We start from the raw sequence: 21,127 nt of genomic DNA, 5'->3' as shown, positions 1-21,127 counted from the left end.
ACCGCTCTACCCCATTGGCGTCGTCCTTGGTTTCGGGTCGCCATCAATGCCGGTAGAGTGAGGCGGAAGGCGGGGCTCTCGTCTGGCGATATGAAGCAAGGCCAGTACCTGTGAAGAAGGCCCAGTGCCTGTGAAGCTCGCCGCCCCGTGACACTCTCACGTCATAATGAGTGGGGATGTACACACCCCAGAGTCTCGGGAGCGCCGGCCTCAGCCCCTGGGGCTCCCGCCCACGCCCAGTGCCAGCACTTAGCTCCGCGCTGGTGAGAAGACGTAGAAGACTAGACTAGGCGCCGGACGTGGCTTTTTTGTTTTTCTTCCACCTTTTTCCTTTTTTGCTTCTTCCTTGTCAGCAAGTTTCTTTGGTTTGGATTTAAGTTGTATTTGAGTTTGAAGCTTGCGTGCATTCGGGGAGGGGGTGTTTAGTCTCGTTTGAGCAATCTCTCATGTTCTGGTTTCGGATTTACGCCCCAAGCTAGCGTCAGCGCCCCCCCTCACGAGCCCCTCGTGAGCCGGGACGGGCCAGGCACGCCTACAGCCAGGACCACTGTCTCCGCACCCTCTCCGAAGGTCCTCATCATAGGATCAGCAGGTTAATCAAGGGACGCCGGAGGCGTAGCATCCCCCCGCAGGCTCGCTCAGGGCACGCCGGGGCCGGAAGGTAAACGAATCAACCGAACCATCACCGGGCTAGCGACTAAACTCACGCATAACGTTGTGCTCACTAGAGTACGGATTACAAATCTTTACATTAGGGGCCTCCCCTCCCAAAATGCTCTTATATTCTTCAGGGCCAAGCCCGAGTCTTCTTCATGCAGGATAAACTGCGGAGACATGCGGTCAGTCGGACATATCACTCACCACGTCTTCTGGGGCGCCCTCGGAAGCGGCACTGGCATCATCGACATTGTCACCACCGCCGCCAGCATCCCCATCATCGTCCACAACGTCGCCTTCATTGGCGCCCACGACCATGCCGTCGTCATCAGACGCGAAGGCCCTGACAAGGGCGTCCACGTTGTCCTCCATCCACCGCGCCAGGCCACCTTAGACGGCAATGGGCACGGGTGCGATGGCAGTGTCGAAGTCAAAGTGGGGGTCCTTGTCCTGCAGATAGCTAAAGACATGGGAGAAGGCACGCCCGAGCAAGGCTCGGCTCCTCTCTTCAACAAGCCAGCGGGACCTCTTGGACCGGTTCTCCAGAAGCGTCACCACATCAGTGAAAAATTGGAGGTTGCCGGCGTAGTTGACCTTGTGCGGCTCCCTAGCAGCAGCCTCGCAGACATAGCCCAAAGCTGTGTTGGCCCTCTCTCGAAGTGTTTGAAGCATGGGGGCATGCACATGCTCCAGAACCCACCGCCGATGGAGCTCGTCCTCACTTCGCTGCGCGATGGCCTCGGCGTCATCGACCCTCTGTTGAAGAAGAAGCTGCTCGCCCCGGGAAGAGGACAGCTCCGCCTGCGCCACGCCGAGGGCGGCTGCGGAGGAGTCCGCACGCCGCATTGCTTCGGTCAGTTTGGCCTTGAGGGATGCGGTCCTGCCCTCGGCCTCGGCCTTGATCAGCCCCAACCTCGTCCCGTGTTCGCACTCGAGGGCCGAGCGAGCTTCGGCCACGCGGCGATCGACTTCTTCCTGGGCTCGAGCTTCACACGCGGCAACGTCATCCTCCGCCTGGGCCACCAGGCGCTCCCTCGTCTCCAACCGCTCAAGGTCAAGGTTGCGCTCGGCGGCCTCCAGCGTCAGCACCTCCTCGTGCTTCAGATGCTCCACCCGGTCGACAGAGGCTGCCCCCATCGACTCAAGGGCCGCCTGGCGCAATTCCACTTGCTGCTCCAGGGAGTTGCTCCAGGCTTGGAGCTCCCGTGCGCGCTCCTCCGCGTCCTTGCGCCGCCGGTCTGCCTCCCGAGCCTCCTCAACGGACAGGGAGCAGACCTCCCACGAAGCTGCCAGCGACGCCTTAGCCTTTGCGTTGTCAAGATCACGTTGATGACATGCGAGGGCTACGGAAACCTTTAGTTTGCACTTCTCCTCAACAAGGCGCAAACCTTCCGCCTCAAGGCGCGCATCCTCGTCAGCAAGCTCTGCCCTGATTCGGCTCACCGCATCAGCCGCCCCCTGGAGAAACTCTTCACGAAGGGCACGACGCTCCCGAGCACGCCTGAGCACCTCTTCCACATCACCTTCTTCCGTTGGAGCATGCAGAGGGCCCCGGGGCGGTAAGCCCCCTCCAAGCGTGGGGCAGGGGGCTGCCGCCCCAGCCGTCGCCGGATGGACCGCCCTGAGAGTCCGGCCCGGCATCGATCCACCCACGGAGGAGGAGCCAAGGACAGACCTCAGCCATTCGCCTTCTATGACCAGAGAAGGGGCACGGGGCAAGCCTGACACGCCCCAAGGAGACTCGCGAAGAAAGGGCATCGGGCGAGCAAGCTCCAGGCGCCCTATGGAGCAGATCACTCCACCAACCGGTCCAGCAGTGAGGGCGCCACCTGAGCTCGGCGGACCCGGAGCCAGCAAAGGGGGCGAAGCTGCTGGGGCTGGCTCCTGGGTCGACTCGACGGACTCAGCAAGGCGGGACCTGAAGGGCCACGGTCAGCCACGAGGATAACGGAGCAAGTGAGCAGGGAGAGAAGAAGGCTTACTCGTCCATGGCAAAGTACTTCCTGTGCTTCAACAAGCGGCAAGGGCGGTCGCTGCTGCCTGAGGCATCCTTCCTCTTGCGAAGGGCCTCGATGTCTACACGAAACCGACCCAAGCGCCTGGGGCGGGGGTCGGCCTGGGGCGCAGAAGAAGCCTCAGGATTGTCGGCGCCGGAGGAGTCAGCTTTGGGGGCACCGTCGGGCGTCGCCTCGGAAAGAACGGCTGGGGGCTCGGGAGCCTCGGCCTCAGGAGCCGAAGGCCAAAACCCTGCATCAACCGCCACCCCAGGGCGGGCCTCGGGAGATGCCGCCTTCGAGGCTTCACGCGGCACCACCACCTCGACATCAGCCACCTCGGCCCCCGCCGGCTCTCTTCCCGCTCTGCCGCCTGGGGAGGGATCGCTGTGGGTGGCGCGGGGAGCAACCACGACAACTGGGTTCTCGGGTGGCCCCGTGAGGCCAGCCGGGTGTAGCCCCCACTCGTCGAAGCTGGGCATCTGCTTCACGAAATCGGCCCTGCCGGAACAAAGGTACAGAAGGACGCCACCGCTCCGTAGGCTGCCTGGGGAAGGATCACCAGTCAAGGCCCGAAGCACCGTCCGCAGCACTTCGGGCGCCAAATCCTCCTCCTGAAGCCGCATGTGGTCTTCGCGCCCCGCAAAGTCCCACATCCGGCGAGAGTAGCGCTGGAGAGGAGCATTGCGACACAGAAGGAACTCCCTCACCACCTTGGGCGCTGTCACATTGTGCGCCCTCAAACTTTCGAAGTGGCGCCAGACGAAAGCGAGCCAGGGGCTCGCGAGCGGTTCATGACCCCAGCCTGGGTTGGGAACATCAGGCAAGGTCGGGTGCGAGAGCAAGGGGCTAGGCACCCCGACGTCCACGTATAGCCACCACTCTCTGAACCTGGCCTGAGAAGGCGGAAGGTCGAAGTCAATCCCTGAAGCAGTCGTCTCGGGCACGGCAAAGAAGCTTACACACCCCGAGCACTGAGTGGGATCGCTCAGGCGCAAAGAGAAGAAGTGTCACAACAGAGCAACAGAAGGAGGGATGCCTATCATCGCCTCGCACATGAAAGCAAAGACGGCCAAGAGGGTAATGGACTCTGGCCCGAGGTGCATCATGTGGATCTGATAATGGGAGAGCACAACATTGAAGAAAGCAGAAAAGGGGGGAACCAGACCCGCCCATAGGGCATCGGCGAAGAATCAGACCTTCGTGACGGTCCTGGCAAGAAAGGCGCGGGATGCGAGCCAAACTGTGGTCCGGCCGCACTCGTTGAAAATGGAAGCGAGGGCGGAGTGGACCTTGTCCAAGGCTTCCGGGTTGAGTATGATTGACCGATCGACGGCGGGGGCCACCGCTCGAGGTGCGCAGGACAAAGGCGCGGGCTTCTTCCCCCTTCCCTTCTTTGTCGGCGCCATGGCGTTGGGGAAGGGGAAGAGCTCGGGCTGGATTGGCGGCGGAGGTTGGAGCTCGGAGAAGAGGAAAGGTAGGAGGCGAGCGGGCAGCCAAAGGAGGAACAACTGTGTGCAACTACGGGTCCTCTTAGCCGGGCGCACAGCAAGGCGTCGTGGCAAGTGCAGACGCCAACGCCTCCTAATCAACCGCCACGCGGCGCCCAAGGTCGCAGGCTGTTAGGGCCCGCGGCGCTTCATGCTTGCCACTTCGCTTCTCTGCTAAGCCAAGCCCGCGCGCGCCTTGGGCCTGGGGGCTACTGTCGGTGTTCTGGGAACGGGGGTCCCCAGACTTGCCTGCCTGTGGCCTGCGGCATGGCTCAAGTGGGGGCCCAGCGCGGCCCATCTTCATTAGCTCAAGCTCAAAGACCCTCGCGAGGGGCCAAGCCTCGCGGGGTGGACTACGGGAAGCTTCCTTAGAGGCAGCCTCATCAGGCAGGCTCGCGAGGAGGCAGAGAGATCAAGGCAGGGGTACCTCGCGAGGAACCCGTGACGCAAGCCATGACGATCGAGACCAGGCGGGCGCCAGGCGGGCGCCGGCCTATGCAGTGTCCTTGTTTCCCCTTTGGTGCAAAGGGGGCAAGCACATGCCAAGGCATCAGGCAAAGGTTACCATTCCGATGCAACGAGACCAAGACCAGCTGAACGGCAGGACGGAGGTCACCGTGGAGCCCAAGACGGCGTCATCGCCAGTGCTTTTGGCAGCCGAATACCATCTTTGGTCATGATAACTTGTACTAGATGTTCCCCTTCGAAAGGCCAATTGTTGGCGCCCTTCCCGCTCATTATTTGGGGAGAGGTCCAGGGCCTCTATAAATAGAGCTAGCCACCACAGAGTAGAGGGAGACCCCCGGAGAGATCTGGTAGTACCCCAGCAGAGAGAGAGAGAGGCGACTGAACTCACCCTAGTAGTTCATCGCACCAGCTCAAGAACACCTCTCGCGAGGTTGTTCTTCCCTTGTACTGTCCATCATCAGCCCCAGAGGCAATCCACCACACCACACACTGGAGTAGGGTATTACACCACAATGGTGGCCCGAACCAGTATAAACATCGTGTCTCTTGTGTTGTTCATCATTTTCATCTTAGTTCGCACGAGAGGATCGGACGTAGATCGGTAGGGGAGAGATCTCCGCGCGCACCCTAGTGTTCGAACCTCAAGGGTCTGCCGGAACCCGAAACCCGACAACTGCTTGTGCATCCAATTCCATAAACCCCAAAGTTATTCCATATGAGTCCACCATACCTACCTATATATGGTATCTGTCTGTCGTTCCAAGGAAATTTGTATGTGCCAAACTCTAAACCTTCAAATAAACATTCTGTTTTGTAAGCTCTAATAGCTCACGTATCAACTGGGGCTGTTCGTATCTTCCATCTTAGGCGGGTTATTCTCAAGAGGAGTGGACTCCGCTCCTCACTCATGAGAAAATGGCTGGTCACCGGGATGCCCAGTCCCATGCTTTATGCAAATCAAATCAAATAATTACAAACAAAACTCCCCCGGGACTGTTGTTAGTTGGAGGCACTCATTGTTTCGAGCAAGCCATGCATTGATGCTTGTTGGTGGAGGGGGAGTATAAACTTTACCATTCTGTTTGGGAACCGCCTATAATGTGTGTAGCATGGAAGATATCACCATCTCTCGGTTGTTATGTTGACAATAAAAGTATACCACTCAAAATATTATTCATATCTATTTCAAAATCGAGCTCTGGCACCTCTACAAATCCCTGCTTCCCTCTGCGAAGGGCCTATCCATTTACCTTTATGTTGAGTCATCATCCTCTTATTAAAAAGCACCAGTTAGAGAGCACCACTGTCATTTGCATTTATTACTGTTAGTTTACATTGAGTATGACTTGACTGGATCTCTTTTACCATGAATTACAATGTCTAGTCAGTCCTTGATCTTTAAAGGTGCTCTGCATTTATGTTTTGCGGTCTCAGAAAGGGCTAGCGAGATACCATCTTGTTATATCATATCATGATTGTTTTGAGAAAGTGTTGTCATCCGAGATTTATTATTATTGCTCGCTAGTTGATTATGTCATTGATATGAGTAAACATGAGACCTAAATGTTATTGTGACTGTGGTTAGTTCATAATCTTTGCTGAAAACTTGAATGCTAGCTTTACATATTTACAACAACAAGAGCAAACAAATTTGTAAAAGTTTTTCTTTATCACTTTCAATTTGTCAACTAAATTGCTTGAGGACAAGCAAAGGTTTAAGCTTGGGGGAGTTGATATGTCTCCAACGTATCTACTTTTCCAAACACTTTTTCCCTTGTTTTGGACTCTAACTTGCATGATTTGAATGGAACTAACCCGGACTGACGATGTTTTCAGCAGAATTACCATGGTGTTATTTATGTGCAGAAATAAATGTTCTCGGAATGACCTGAAAATCAACGGAGAATTATTTTGGAATATATAATAAATACTGGAAGGAAGATCCACATCAGGGGTCCTCCACCTGTCCACGAGGGTAGGGGCGCCTGCCCCCCTGGGCGCGCCCCCTACCTTGTGGGCCCCCTGACGCTCCACCGACCTCAACCTGGACTCCATATATTCACTTCCGGGGAGAAAAAACCCAAGGAGAAGGATTCATCGCGTTTTACAATACGGAGCCGCCGCCAAGCCCTAAACTCTCTCGAGAGGGCTGATCTGGAGTCCGTTCGGGGCTCCGGAGAGGGGAATCCGTCACCATCGTCATCATCAACCATCCTCCATCACCAATTTCATGATACTCACCGCCGTGTGTGAGTAATTCCATCGTAGGCTTGCTGGACGGTGATGGGTTGGATGAGATTTATCATGTAATCGAGTTAGTTTTGTTAGGGTTTGATCCGTAGTATCCACTATGTTCTGAGATTGGTGTTGCTATGACTTTGCTATGCTTAATGCTTGTCACTAGGGCTCGAGTGCCATGATTTCAGATCTGAACCTATTATGTTTTCATCAATATATGAGAGTTCTTGATCCTATCTTGCAAGTCTATAGTCACCTATTATGTGTTATGATCCGTTAACCCCGAAGTGACAATAATCGGGACACTTACCGGTGATGATCGTAGTTTGAGGAGTTCATGTATTCACTATGTGTTAATGCTTTCTTCCGGTACTCTATTAAAAGGAGGCCTTAATATCCTTTAGTTTCCAATAGGACCTCACTGCCACGGGAGGGTAGGACAGAAGATGTCATGCAAGTTCTTTTCCATAAGCACCTATGACTATATTCGGAATACATGCCTACATGATGAACCGCATCCGGCATAATTCTCCATCACTGATCCATTGCCTATGAGCTTTCCATATATTGTTCTTCGCTTATTTACTTTTCCATTGCTATTGTTATCATCACTATAAAACACCAAAAATATTACTTTTTCTACTGTTACTTCTGCTATCGTTATCACTACTATCATATTACTTTGCTACTAAATACCTTGTTGCAGATATTAAGTTTCCAGGTGTGGTTGAATTGACAACTCGGCTGCTAATACTTGAGAATATTCTTTGGCTCCCCTTGTGTCGAATCAATAAATTTGGATTGAATACTCTACCCTCGAAAACTGTTGTGATCCCCTATACTTGTGGATTATCATCGGCACATGCTGCAGCGGGTTATTGTTCTGACAAGGCGGGTCCGTCGTACGTGGCTGAACCGCCGTACCCGTCCCGGGCGCTTCAACCCAGTTTACCATTGCCGGGTTACTGGTTCCTGCTCCTGGCGTGTTAAAGAGATTTCTTGCCTCATAAACTGAAGGCAGACGAGTCTGATGCCTCCTCCTCATGACTTCGTTTTAAGCGTTCTGATCTAGCATGAGTCGATGAGATTGTGACTGAACCCGTTGTGCCTGAGCATCCAACGCAGCTTGCTCCTCGGCCATCCTAGCGTTTTCTGCGTTTAGCCCCTCCTTGGCCTATGCTATCTCATCACGCAACTTCGTGACTGCCGCATTGTGCTGATCCTGATCCACCAGGTTAACCACCGCTATTAACAGCGTTGTTAGCTTATCTAGTAAGTCGGTTAAGACCTGAGCCGACGGGCGCTCAGGGCCTCCTACCCCAGCAGCCGGTGCCGGTGCTGACCCAGAAATCAGCTCTGCTGCCGTTGATGAGTGCTGCACGGGCTGTGTACCGGCCATGAAGATTGCAACCCGGTTCAGCGGCTCACAGGGGTCCGGCATACTGTCGCCATCGGAACAGCCCCCAAGCCGGCCGTCTTGCAGTTGATACAATGACTCTGTCTCACCAGTGGATGACTCGCCATCAGAGTAAACCACGGTCTCACCACCAGATGCCGGTCTATCCTCAGATTCCGCTCCATGGATAAATCCCACGAAGGCACGATTCATGGCGGGCCGAACCCGGGCGGGTCTGGCACGCTGAGCCGCCTCGATGATGTCGGTGCAGATGTCCGGCTCAGGGCCCGGTTCGCCAATCTTGCCGATGAAGACGTGAATTCGGCCGAAGGGGACCCGGCACCATACTCAATTGAGCCGGCCTCGGGGCACCAGCCTGCGTCGTCGATGTAGAGCTTACCGCGACGACTCTTGGTCATCCGGCCCACGACGTATTCCTTGATCCCTTCGAAGTTCCCCTCTAAGAAGTTGAAACCATCGTGCGATAGCCCCACAGTGCGCGCCAACTGTCGTGGAATTGTCACGGCAGATGTCCTAGTGTGAGGACTTAGTCGTGGAGCCATCGCTATGAGGTTAACTTAAAGGGGTTAATCAGGGCAAAGGACACAAGGAGTTTATACTGGTTCGGCCCCTTACGGTGAAGGTAAAAGCCTAATCCAGCTGTAGGTGGTATTGCTAGGGTTTCGATGAGCAGGGAGCGAATACGCTTGACCTGGCTCTCGATCTGTTCTTTCTTGTCCTAAGCCGCTGCTGGGTCGTCCCCTTATATACACGGGTTGACGCCCTGCGGCCTACAAAGTCCCGGCCGGCTTATACAACGTATCCGGCTCGGTGACCTTTCTTACATGCCTTACAATACAAGTCTATATACATGGCGGTTTATATCCGCGGGCCTTAAGCCGCCTTCGGGTTTGGGCCCTCTACTAAGCCTATCTATGAACCTCCATTGTTAATATGCTCTTGGGCTTCATCGAGATGAACCGCCATAGCGATGACCCGGCCCCTTCTGGGCGGGTCATACCTGATAGTCATATCCCCAACTAGTGTATTGGGTATTGAGAAAAATGCACTAGAGTTTGGGGATTTGTGGGGAAATGTGGGGATGAAACATGTCAAATACACTAGAACCAAGCGGTGTTTCAGGATATGTGTGGATTTAGGGATTTGACTGGGATAATCCCCACCAATTCCCTAAAATACACTAGTACCAAACAAGGCCTTAGGGTTTTTCTCTCTCGGTGAATAATTGATCGGTGTTTTTTTATCTAAGATCAATTTGCATCGCCCACCGCACGTCGACCCTTCGATTGCCTCTACTCCAACATGGGCGTCGACTACGTCGGCCTCTTCCTTGACTACGCAGACTGGCATGACACGCGGTGCGTCGTCGTGCATCATTCCCCGCCGATTGTCGTCGCCTTGATCCGATTGGGAGCCCACCAACCACACCTTCATTCCGCTCGGTTGCATCAGGATGCATCTTACCTCAAGCAGCCTGCACTAACGTCCAGCTGCCTTGGTGGCTCGGTTGCAATACTCGTCCAGCTGCACTTTACCATCCCCGAGCGTCCCCGACTTCTTGATTGATCAAATTGATTATCCGAGCGCACGCGATCCGCTACATCCTCATCGAACGACCGATGTGATCAGTCATTTGCGCGCGCCTTTGCATATTTTTGTGCATATCTTCACCAAGTATACGCGCCTCTTCACCGATCAAGCAACGGGCTACCATTACGCCGTCCCTTCGAACGGCATTGCCGCCGCCCGAAGGTTTTCTCCGCCGTTGTACTGAAACATAGGTGGTCGTTGCGTCATCCAATTGGATCACAGTGCCACCGCACGCCATCCACCTCACTGTTCCGCATCTTAAAGTCTATTATGGCATCCACTTCACCACCTCCCTAGGCGCAGGATCTTGCCATCGTCCGTACATGCTCTTCATTATGTTGCAGCGTTCTTCTTAGCCTACTACGAGCACCGCCGTCACGCTTCTACAGGCAATGGACATGGCCCCTCTCAGGCTACCTTTGGTTTCACCAACCACCCTTCGTCTTTGTCTACTCCGACAACCATGGGGAACATCGACACCTTCTGCCCATCCCTTTTACGCAGAAACTGTCCTGGAGGCCTCCTTTGTTGGTCCCTCCGATATGGCGTCTAGTTTGTGTTGGTCCCTGTCTATGCATGCCATGTGGCTTCCTGTGGGGCTACCACGACATCAACCACGGCGTCCCTCGCACGGCCACCTCGACCATGGCTATATCGCCCCACGCTCTCGACTATCTCGAGATCGGCACAAAGGTCTATCTTATTGCTTTCCTCTATAGTCAACACATCTGCAACGCGACACCATCCAGATGCTCCCGTTATGATTGCCGGGGGGGGTCAGTCTGTTGGTTTTTTACCTTCACTTTCTCTTCAGTCTGACCGTCTGCGATGCTCCTGTTATTCGCTATGCTACTGTTACGCCCTACGGGAGGGGGGGGGGTTAGAGTATATAGGCATGTATTTGTAGTTGGTAGAATATGATTTGTATCACCTCCTACATTATCTCTAGGAGGGTCTTCTTGCCCTTCAAGCCTTGTACTCTATATAAACTGCCCAAAAGGCTCAATACAACATGCACCACGTTACCCCAATTATCTCCTCTGTAATCCTCTTACAAGAGAGTGGGAGAAAAGAGACTTTTATGTACCAACAACAACTACGAGGATATATCTAGTGCCTCCTATCCTCATAGTAGTTTTCATGTGCGCTTCCTTTGTAAAATAGTTTTTCTAACTATGCAATTATTTATTCAAAAAGGGTTGTGCTAGGCGTCAGCCGGTTGAAGCAATGGAAAAGATTGATTGCCTTCCCTGTTGTCGGGATTGAGACAAACTGAGCCGTTGGATCTCCCTCACGTGAGCCAACTGAATTGCAACAAGCAAGTTGTTGTGCACGTCTCTCTGCAACAGCGAACTTGTTGCAAAAAAAGCCCCCAAAATATTTCCCGATCTATGCAATAAGAGGCTCGTTTCGCTCGGCCTTTTGCAACAAGAGCCTTACTGCAAATCTTTTTTTAACCTTTTTCCCTTTTTCTTTGTTCCCCATCATTGGTCATGTTGCAAAATCCTTTTGCAGCAGCGATTGTATTGCAAAATCATTTTTGCAAAAGCAGACGTCGTGTGTATAAAATTTTGCAACAGAGGTCGTGTTCCATAAACTTTTTATTACAGAGATTCTATTGCAGAATTATTACATTTTTGTAACAGAGAAAAAGGATGGAGCGGTTTGGAGGGTCACCTAGGACACTTGTCATGCGGTAGAGGCGGCGGACGCCCCGCGTTGCATCGACCAGGTGAAGGGAATCATTTTCCTTTGAAAAATAGATTCATTAGTCGTGATACATTTGCATGTCCTGCTAAAAATTTACTGAAAAATCAAACCGCTCATGTAGAGATGAAAAAATTGAATTGTGCCAAAATGCATGTTGGAATAATATATACAAGACTATTCAGATTCTTCACTGAGCAAATAATCAGAATATGTTTTCGTCAAAACTACTTCGTTGGGATTATATATTTATTGGTTTTTGCTAGCAAATAAATACACAGTTAGAAAAGTGTAATGGCTAAATATTTGTGTTTGACAGATTGCCAATGTGCACAACGAGGGGAAGTTCAAAATATATGAAGATTTAAAGTGGCTAAGCTAGCTCCAATGCTATGTTATTGCAAGTGTAGACGTTGGCTCTTACCTACTTGACACTTGTGGCCGGTTTACTTCTAGATTCAGGCACAATGTTTGGGGCACCTAGGTGTCTGGGCACCTTCGTCATTCAATGTTTCACTTTCCAAATAATCTATGCATGCACTAGCACCTCCACGCCAATTGATTGCCTTCCAAAAACATCTGATGCTAACTAATTTGAATCTCGTACGTTGCCTCCCGGACATGGACATTGTTATACGTACCACATATTAGCACGTACATACACTAACTATTTTCTACCTATAAATATGGTATGCAGATAGCTGAAAATATTTTGAATGTGCACAATTTTTTTGTATATATACCTATAAATATAGTATTTGTGAGTTTGCAAATTTTTTAGTACCCAAGATATTCTCAAGTATGCCTATACCTAATATATTTTTGGGTATGTGTGACTTATTAGTACGTACATACAGTAGCTTATCTACATATAGGAAACTTGAAATGATGTACTCATTTACCCTTTTAAGTATGTTTTATATATTTTTTATACAAGAAACCTGAGAATACATAATTTTTTTGACTAAGAGGATAAATGTATGTACTCTAGATACCTCAGACAACAGAAATGTCACGTTCCTAAAATTTTGAGATATATGACATATCAGAAAATGTGATATCCAAAGTAAAATATGTATATATCAGACTAAAAATTTGTGATATACAACATACCGAATTTTTTTAGTTCCACATACATCAAATAATATACCCAATGTTTCTGTACATGTATATACCCCGTATGTAAATGGTACGAAGATGTTGTAGGTAACTAGTCGAACTGTATACCCAAAGTAAATTACGTATATACCTATTTATGTATATACCCGGCTAAAAATTTGAAATGTACGATAGACCGGAAATTGATAGTTTGAATAGATCAGTAGTACACCCGAATGTTTTCTGTACTTGTATATACCCGGCTATGTAAACCGTATGAAAATATTGTAGGTATCCAAGTATATGGACATACCTCAAATCATATACGTACGAAAATAAAATGTCCATGTACCTAAGTATATGGACATTTACATTGTTTAGTATATAATCATGAGGCATTATTTTCAAGTTTTCCTCTCTCCTAATTATATATAAGAAAGGATGAAATGTATGTCATTTTTTTTGCATGCCAGAAATATGTTACCATGCATGGCATGGGCTAATAATACCCATTTATGATTAGCGTTGTCATTGTTTCCAAATAAGTATACTCATTAATTTCAATATCCATATAACAACACGGATCTAAATGCAATCTAACGGTGCAGAGGTAAGGAGCCCAGGCACCTAGGTGCCCCAAACATTTTACCTATATATATAACGTTTTTTATTTAGGAAGCGATCGTAAAATTACCTCGGGTGAAGAATAACTTATTCTGCACCTTGGGTGAAGAATAGTAACATCGCGCTATTCGTCACCCTGGGTGAGGAATAGTTATTCTTCACCCCCTCTCTATTTTGATCTCAATGCACCGTATTTTTACGTTTCGTAAATTTTGTCTTAGTTCATACATAAAAAGAGAACGTAAGAAAATGTGTACTTGCCATAAAAAATATTTTATGTTACGTAAAATTACGAATGTAAAAATATAGTGTAAAACATACATAAAATGTGATTTTTCTGGTCTTATAACCTATATTTTTGCTTTTTTATATCAAATTTTACATATTAAATTAATATGCATGTAACTATTTATATTCTAAACGTTTTTTATTTAGGAAGCGACCGTAAGATTACCTCGGGTGAAGAATAACTTATTCTGCACCTTGGGTGAAGAATAGTAACAATATATATATATATAACTATTTGGATCACAACAAGCCTTATAAGGGCCCGACAGGATGCTCCTGGATCCTGCCCACCCGACGGTACAGAAAAAAAGCCCACCCACCCGCTCCCCCGATCCCCTCCCCTAACCTTCCCCGATAACCTCCCGGATCGCCGTCGCGACCTGACTCCCTGGATCGCGCCGCCGCTAACCCCACCCTCCCTGGAGTGCTCCGCCGCCGCCTCCCTCCCTGCATCGCGCCTCCACCGCCGCCTCCCTCCCTACATCGCGCATCCGTCGTCGCCCACCCCTGCCCTGATGCGCCTTCACCGCCACCCACCCCGTCCCAGACGTGCCTCCATCTATGGTCCCCTGGTCCCCACACGCCTCCTGTCACCGTACCTCCGGCCCCGACGCGCCTCCTGCCCACGGCGCACATCCGCCACGCCAGGCCTCCCGACCACCGCGGGCCGGTGCTTCGCCACCCCCCATGCCGAACCACTCCACCCTCCTCCTCTGGCGCTTCCCCAACGAGGATCTAGATCGGGGTCATCCAGATGCTCGCCATTGACGCGGCCTTCTCGCTCCGCCCCACCCGTGCCTCCTCCCTCTTCTGCCCCTGGCCATGCCCGCGCCGGCGGCCCAACCATCCATCTCGAGCACATGAAGTTCACGCCTCGCGTGCGAGCAGTCCATCCAGGTGCTCGTTGTGGGTCTCCCACAACACCCTCGACGACCTGCCCAAGGCGGAAGCGACGACCTGCCCGAGTCCTACGATGTGACCTTCATGCCCGTGTCTTCTCCGCCGCCCCCTCATCTTCAACTGCATGTGGTGGACACCATGGCGAGCTAACCGGATCCCTTCACAAAACGGTTGGACCAAGCATGCCTTCTTGCCACATTTGACAGAAGATCCCATTTTTTTGAACATGTAGCATTTGTTTCTTGGGAGGTTGTCAGGTTTCATTAACATGAATCTTCTGTCACATGTGTTTACCATAGTTACCTTGGGATTACTCAGCTCCTTCTGTCGGTTCGCAAAAACACATATCTTGCTTCTTCCAAATTGTTGCAAGAAGTTGCTTCTTTTGTATTGCTGCCTAGGAAAAGCAGTTTCTCTGAATGCAGCAGCAGGCTACACCACCCAACAGTGGAGTCGAACAAAGCAACAGGAGATCATGAACGAACCGTGGAGGTGGAGAGGCTATTTTTTTGGTAGATTGATTTTCATCTGAGAGCTTGCTAGCTTCCCAATGGAGCTTCAATATTGTAGAGAACTCGAGTCTGATAAAAGAAGTATGATACTTGCAGACAAGCTATTGTTCATCAAAAATGTGTTTGTATTTATGCCTAAATAAAAAAAGTGATGGTTCTGAAGTTACTGTGTGTTTGTTTCTTGATCACACGGTTATAACAAAACCACTCACCAAAACTGAAAATATTCATTTTGAAAAAGATACCATAAGCAAATTATGCCTTGTTTTAAAAAATGTGATGCAAACGGGATATGTGTGTGTGTGTGTGTGCGTGCGTGTATTGGGTGCAAATGCTCCCCAAATGCAGAAAAGAGTGTGTCGAAGCTCTGGTACATCCTTGCACAATTTTCTTTTCTCCTTATATATTGAAATGAAGCTTCTTGTGATCACCTGCTTGTCCAAAAAATGATGTTTCACAAATTTGCAAGTCTAAAAGTTTGGAAGTTCGAGTCTGAAAATTTACAAAACTTTGGATAAAAAATGGAAAAATATGAACCATAGGAAATTTAGTGTGGAGACCCCCCCCCCTCCATTTTTTTGGAAGTAAACTAAAATTTTGAAGTCAAGAAAAAAAGTGGTTTCCCAATTTCTAACAGAACATAGAAGTTCAAATTTAAATAACCAAGAAGGTAAAAAATCCTAGAAGTTCAAATTCAAAAAGTGGACCAGTTAGATGTTTATTACAAAACTTGGATTTCTTCAATTACTAAAAAATAAATCAAAGAAGTTCAAATTAAAAATAAGAGAGTTGTCCGATGTTCGTATACCAAGAAAAAACAAGCGTCACCTAAAAAATGTTAACTCTCGAAGTTCAAATTTAATAAAATAGAGAGTTCGAAAAAAATGTTATGTGTGTACAAAAGAAAAATTCTCACTGATTTCTCCGTGATTGGAAAATGATGACCAAAAAATTTGAAAGTAACATAATAGAGCCATTCAAATATTTGTAACAAAAAACCAAGCAATTCAAAAAGTTTATAAGAAACAGATTTTTCCTTCTTTTAAAAATAAGACCTAGAAGTTCAACTTTAAGTAATTGAGTGGTTCGATATTTATTATATAACTAGCATTTTTCCCATTACTAACGAATAACACCAAGAAGTCCAAAAATTAAAAAATATTTAGTTGTTTGATGTCTATAAAAACTCAGATTTACCCAATGCTAAAGATTAAAACCAAGAAATTCAATTTCAAAAAAAGGAGTAGTTCAATGTATATAAAAAACTCAGATTTTCACATTACTAAGAATAAAACCAAGAAGTTCAATTGGAAAAAGCGAAGCAGATTGATACTTATTTGAAAAATCAGATTTTTATATTTACTAAAGAATAAAACCAATAAGTTCAATTTCAAACAACGAAGAAGTTTGATGTTTCTAAAAAACCTCCAATTTTCACATTTCTAAAAATACACAAATGAAGTTCAATTAAAAAAGGCAGAGCGGTTCAATGTTTATAAAAAACTTAGATATTTTCACGTAACCAAGAGAAGTTCGGTTTGATAACTGCCAAAAGTTCACATACTACACGGTGTGCATTGTATGAAAAGAAAGAATGAAAATGCAAAGGCCAAAAGTTTTGTTACTAGAAGTTCAAGTGCTCGGCCCAAGAAAGTTCAAAAAATCATGTGAGAGAGGTTGAACAAAAATACGTGACAGAAGTTCAAGGTGAAAACAGCGGGAAGTTCAACTAGTACAGGAAATGCGTTTTAGATAGGAATATAAGAATAGAAAATAAAAGGCTTAGAAAGTTTGTTACAAGAAGTTCACATGCTCCTCCTGGTGAAGTTCAAGATCTCTAGTGCGAGACGTCCAACCTTCAATTACATGTAAAAAACAGGCAAAAAACGACGTTGTTTTTTCCATTTTTAAAACTACTCTCAAACGACAAAAAATTGTAACGCCTGTCTATATGAAAAAGATGCTCCTATTCATAAGCTTTCTAACGGTATATTATAAGTTACATTCCGATGTACAGTTTAAAAGTTTCATGTATACCAATTAAAACACGTTTTTGTGTAATGAAAAAATTATTTTGAACCGTCACAAGTATGAAAAAATGATAAACACGGGAAAGTTGCGTGTTTTCAATAGCTTTTCATTGATATATCATTTGCTCAATTCTGGTAAGTGGTTGGGGAGTTACGGGTAAAAAATAACACGTGAAAATAGAGTGAAGTTCAAAAAGAATTGATCCAGAAGTTCAATCTCTTCACGAAGTGCTTTTTCGGAGACTTTGTTATTTCGATGAAGGCAGAATGCATGATCTCAAAAGTTCAGATAGATAACTGCCAGAAGTTCACGTAGTACACGGTGTGCATTTTGTATTAAAAAAAGAATGAAAATGCAAAGCCTAAAGTTTTCTTGCTAGAAGTTCAAGTGCTCGGCCGGATAAAGTTCAAAAATTCTTGTGATAGAGGTGAAAACAACACAGAAGTTCAACTACTGCAAACAAAAATACGTCACAGAGGTTCAACGTGAAAATAGCAGGAAGTTCACCTACTACACTGAATGAATTTCAGATGAAAAACTTTCAAAATTGTCGCGAGTATGAAAAAATGATCAACACAGGAAAGTTGCGTGTTTACAGCAGCTTTCCATCGGTATATCACCCACTCAATTCCCGTGAGTGGGATGGAGAGCTATGAGCAGTGGATGAAGATCTATGAGCAAAAAAATCACGTGAAAAACAGAGTGAAGTTCAGGTACACGCATCGAGAAGTTCAGGTTCTTCACGCGGTGCATTTTCAAAGAATCTGTTTCGCGATAGAGGCAGAACGAATAATCCCGCCGTTTTCGAAATTACTTGAAAACGGCTAGGAATCAGAGAAAACCGTCAATATGAAAAAGTTTCGCATTTTCCGTAGCTTTTCAACGGTATATTATTTGCGCAATTCCGATAAAGTTTGTAGAAATTACGACAAAAATACATTTTTCACCATTTTCGAAACTGACTTAAAACCGTAAAGAATTGGGAGAAACAATACATACCAAAAAGTTTCGCATTTGTTCAAGCTTTCCAGCGCCATATCATTTGTTGCATTCGCACGCACGGTTAAAAAATTAGCTTGAAAATACGAACTCGGTAGGACTTAGGCCATTTTCTAAATTACTCTTAAACCATTGAAAATTAGAAAAAACTTTCCAGATGAAAAAGTAGCGGATTTTCATAAGCTTTCCAACGCCATATCATATGCCTCAATTGGATTTGCATTTAGAAATGGCATCGAAAAAGCGAACTCAGCTGTTCGGTTTACGAAATTTTACATTTTTTTTCAAATTACACTTTAACCATAGGGAATTAGAAAAAACTTTCAACATATGCAAGGAGCGGTTTTGCAGCAGCTTTCCAACGCCATATTATATGCCTCATTCCGATAAACGGTTTAGAAATGTGATCGAAAATACGATTCACGTTTTTTGTGCAAAGAAAAAACGGTTTTTAAAACTGCTCTTAAACCGCTTATATTTTGCCAAAAATTTAAGTTGGGTCATGATATATATATATATATGTATATATATATATATATATATATATATATATATATAGACACACACACTCATACATTCATCCCTATGAACGGACGCATGCATGCCCTACCCTTCTAAGCACCTCTGAGAGGCTGAGCCGACACATCATCTTGAGACTAACAAAGTCGTCTTTGTAATTGACTGGAACGTCTCCTTCCACTGAACGCACATCATCGGAAGGCATGAAAAAAATCTAAAAAAATGCAAGCACAAATGTCAAGACTAGGATTTGAACCCTGATGGATTGGACATACCGCTATCCTCCTAACCATCCAACCATTGGTTGGCTCGCGCTGCTTCTTAGCTTTATAAGTGGAGGTCAGTACGATTCATGGTTGCGTTTACTGGGGTGTGTCAATCGGTGGTGGGCACAAATTACCTGTAGCCGACGTGTCACCAGCGACATCACTGCCCACTGTTTTTAAATTGTGAAACGACGGGCTCATACACGGGTGCGGCGTGCCGCCACGCCTCCGCCTGTTAGTGTAAAAATGTGCACAATGATGGAGCACGTATCATTACCTTTAAGCTTTAATTGTAAAGTGCAATTTACACTTTTCCACACAAAAGGTGCAATTTACACATTTCAAAGTCCAAACAAAGGACAATTCAAATTTTGCATGTAGTTGGTAATCTTACTAAGGATAACTTGAGTAAACTAAATTGGTAAGGCCGGTTTTTTTATAAGAGAGACACACTTTTGGCCCCTCTTTGTTGATTGTCAATTTGCTCGTTTGCATCACAATTGACATACTTAGCTTTTAATCTTGCAATACCTTGTAGCATACCAAATTTATCTACAAAATGGCTAACTCAGGTTCGGGGCTCCTCAAACCCAAAATCTTAAGTGTAATAGGAAATTATGTGTTAGTCAAAACCTTATTATCAAAATGACGTGTCTGAAATAAATAAACTTATCCTTCCATTCTCAGGTAGCTTCGTCGGTCAAGGAATACTATTCCCAGCGATGCTCTGGGCCAAGTCGAGTTAGCTATCAATGTTTGATAAGTTATATGTGATCAGTTCTTACAACCACAAATGTTCATTTTACTTTCTATACTTGTTGTATGTGCAGGTTCAATTGGTGCAGCTACATAGAGATCCCTATTCCGTTGTGACTGCTCCGCAAGCAGAAAATTCTCTGAAGCCGCCTTTTTTTCCTAGAATAAAATAATTTCTTGCCTCAATGCGATGGACCAAAGCAATACTTCTGACTTTGCCGAGGACATTATTGGGGCTCGGAATTATGCAAACTCTAGCCTGAACCCTGAGGCCCTTAAGCATAAAAGGGTAGGTAACAGGGGAAAGAAAGACTTCCGAGTATTGTCAAGTAGAACTTACCCTTTGAGGTCATCTAAGAATGTTTTCAGGGTTCTTCGTTTTAGATCAGTTCTAGATAAGTCACTTATTGATGTTGTACAAACTCTAACAGAAAGAGCCACGAAGAAGTCACCTGGCGACTCTATGGACACTCTAGTAAAACCCACAAAGGTGGTCCGGACGATGAGTTATCAAAAATTCATAAGCGAATTAGATACATTTTGAATCGGATGAACTACCAGCAAAGGTTTCTTGAAGCATATGCCGGTGAAACCTGGAAAAATCAAAGGTTCGCCACCTCTCTATCCATGTATTTGATTTGATTTGATTTGATTTGCTGGCGTCTTCTCGTGAATTGTAAAAAATACTTATGTTTTCCTCCTTTAGTGTATATCTTTATTTTTTATTTTATTTTTTACGTTTAATTTTCTTTTCTTTTTTGTGCATATATGGAGCACTTTTATGTATGAACGTGTATCTTCAAAATGCATGAACAACTTTATATTATTACGTTGTTGCGTTCTTCTATTGTTTTGCTAGCTAAAACACACGCAGGGACATTCTTAGAGGGTTTTCTTTTGGTGCGTGTGAATTTGAACAAAGACTGGTCCTTCACCCATTTCATGTTTTTATGGTCATCTATTATGGGCTCATGTCACGGGTTATGGGCTTTCTTTTTCCTATTTGTCCGACCGGGCATGTCTTTGATTAGGTGGTCGGTATCTCAGTCACCTGTCTCAATCAGCAGTATGTTTTTTCATTTTGTGTTGTCAATTTTGTGATAAACAGGAAGTAGAATGTGTTTTTAGCATGTCTTTTTTTCAGAAACATACATGAAGTATATCTATGTGTTTTGGAGTTTTCTTTGTTGGTCGAACGAAAATAGACGAACATGACAACAAATCACTTTTTTATAGACAACAAGAAGAATGTAGGCGAGTTGCATGTGCACCACTAGACACGAAACTACAGTGGCCACAATGTGACTGCAATTGGGGAAGAGGGTTGTCGGGCCAGTTGCATGTCCACCACTAAATACGCAACTGCAAGTTGCAATCGACTGTAACTGCATGTATACATTTTAAACATGGTAGACAATTTAAAAATACATAATTAATATTTTAAAAATAAATGTTCTTGATATATACATTTTTCGTATACATCAATAACTTTTTATACATGTTTAACGTTTTTAACACATGATTAGCATTTTCAAATACAGTGATTAACTTTTCTTTCAAATACAATTTTATA

This window comes from Triticum dicoccoides, chromosome 1A (assembly GCF_002162155.2).
Source record: "Triticum dicoccoides isolate Atlit2015 ecotype Zavitan chromosome 1A, WEW_v2.0, whole genome shotgun sequence".
Classification (NCBI taxonomy): domain Eukaryota; kingdom Viridiplantae; phylum Streptophyta; class Magnoliopsida; order Poales; family Poaceae; genus Triticum; species Triticum dicoccoides.
This window is presented reverse-complemented; position numbering follows the sequence as displayed.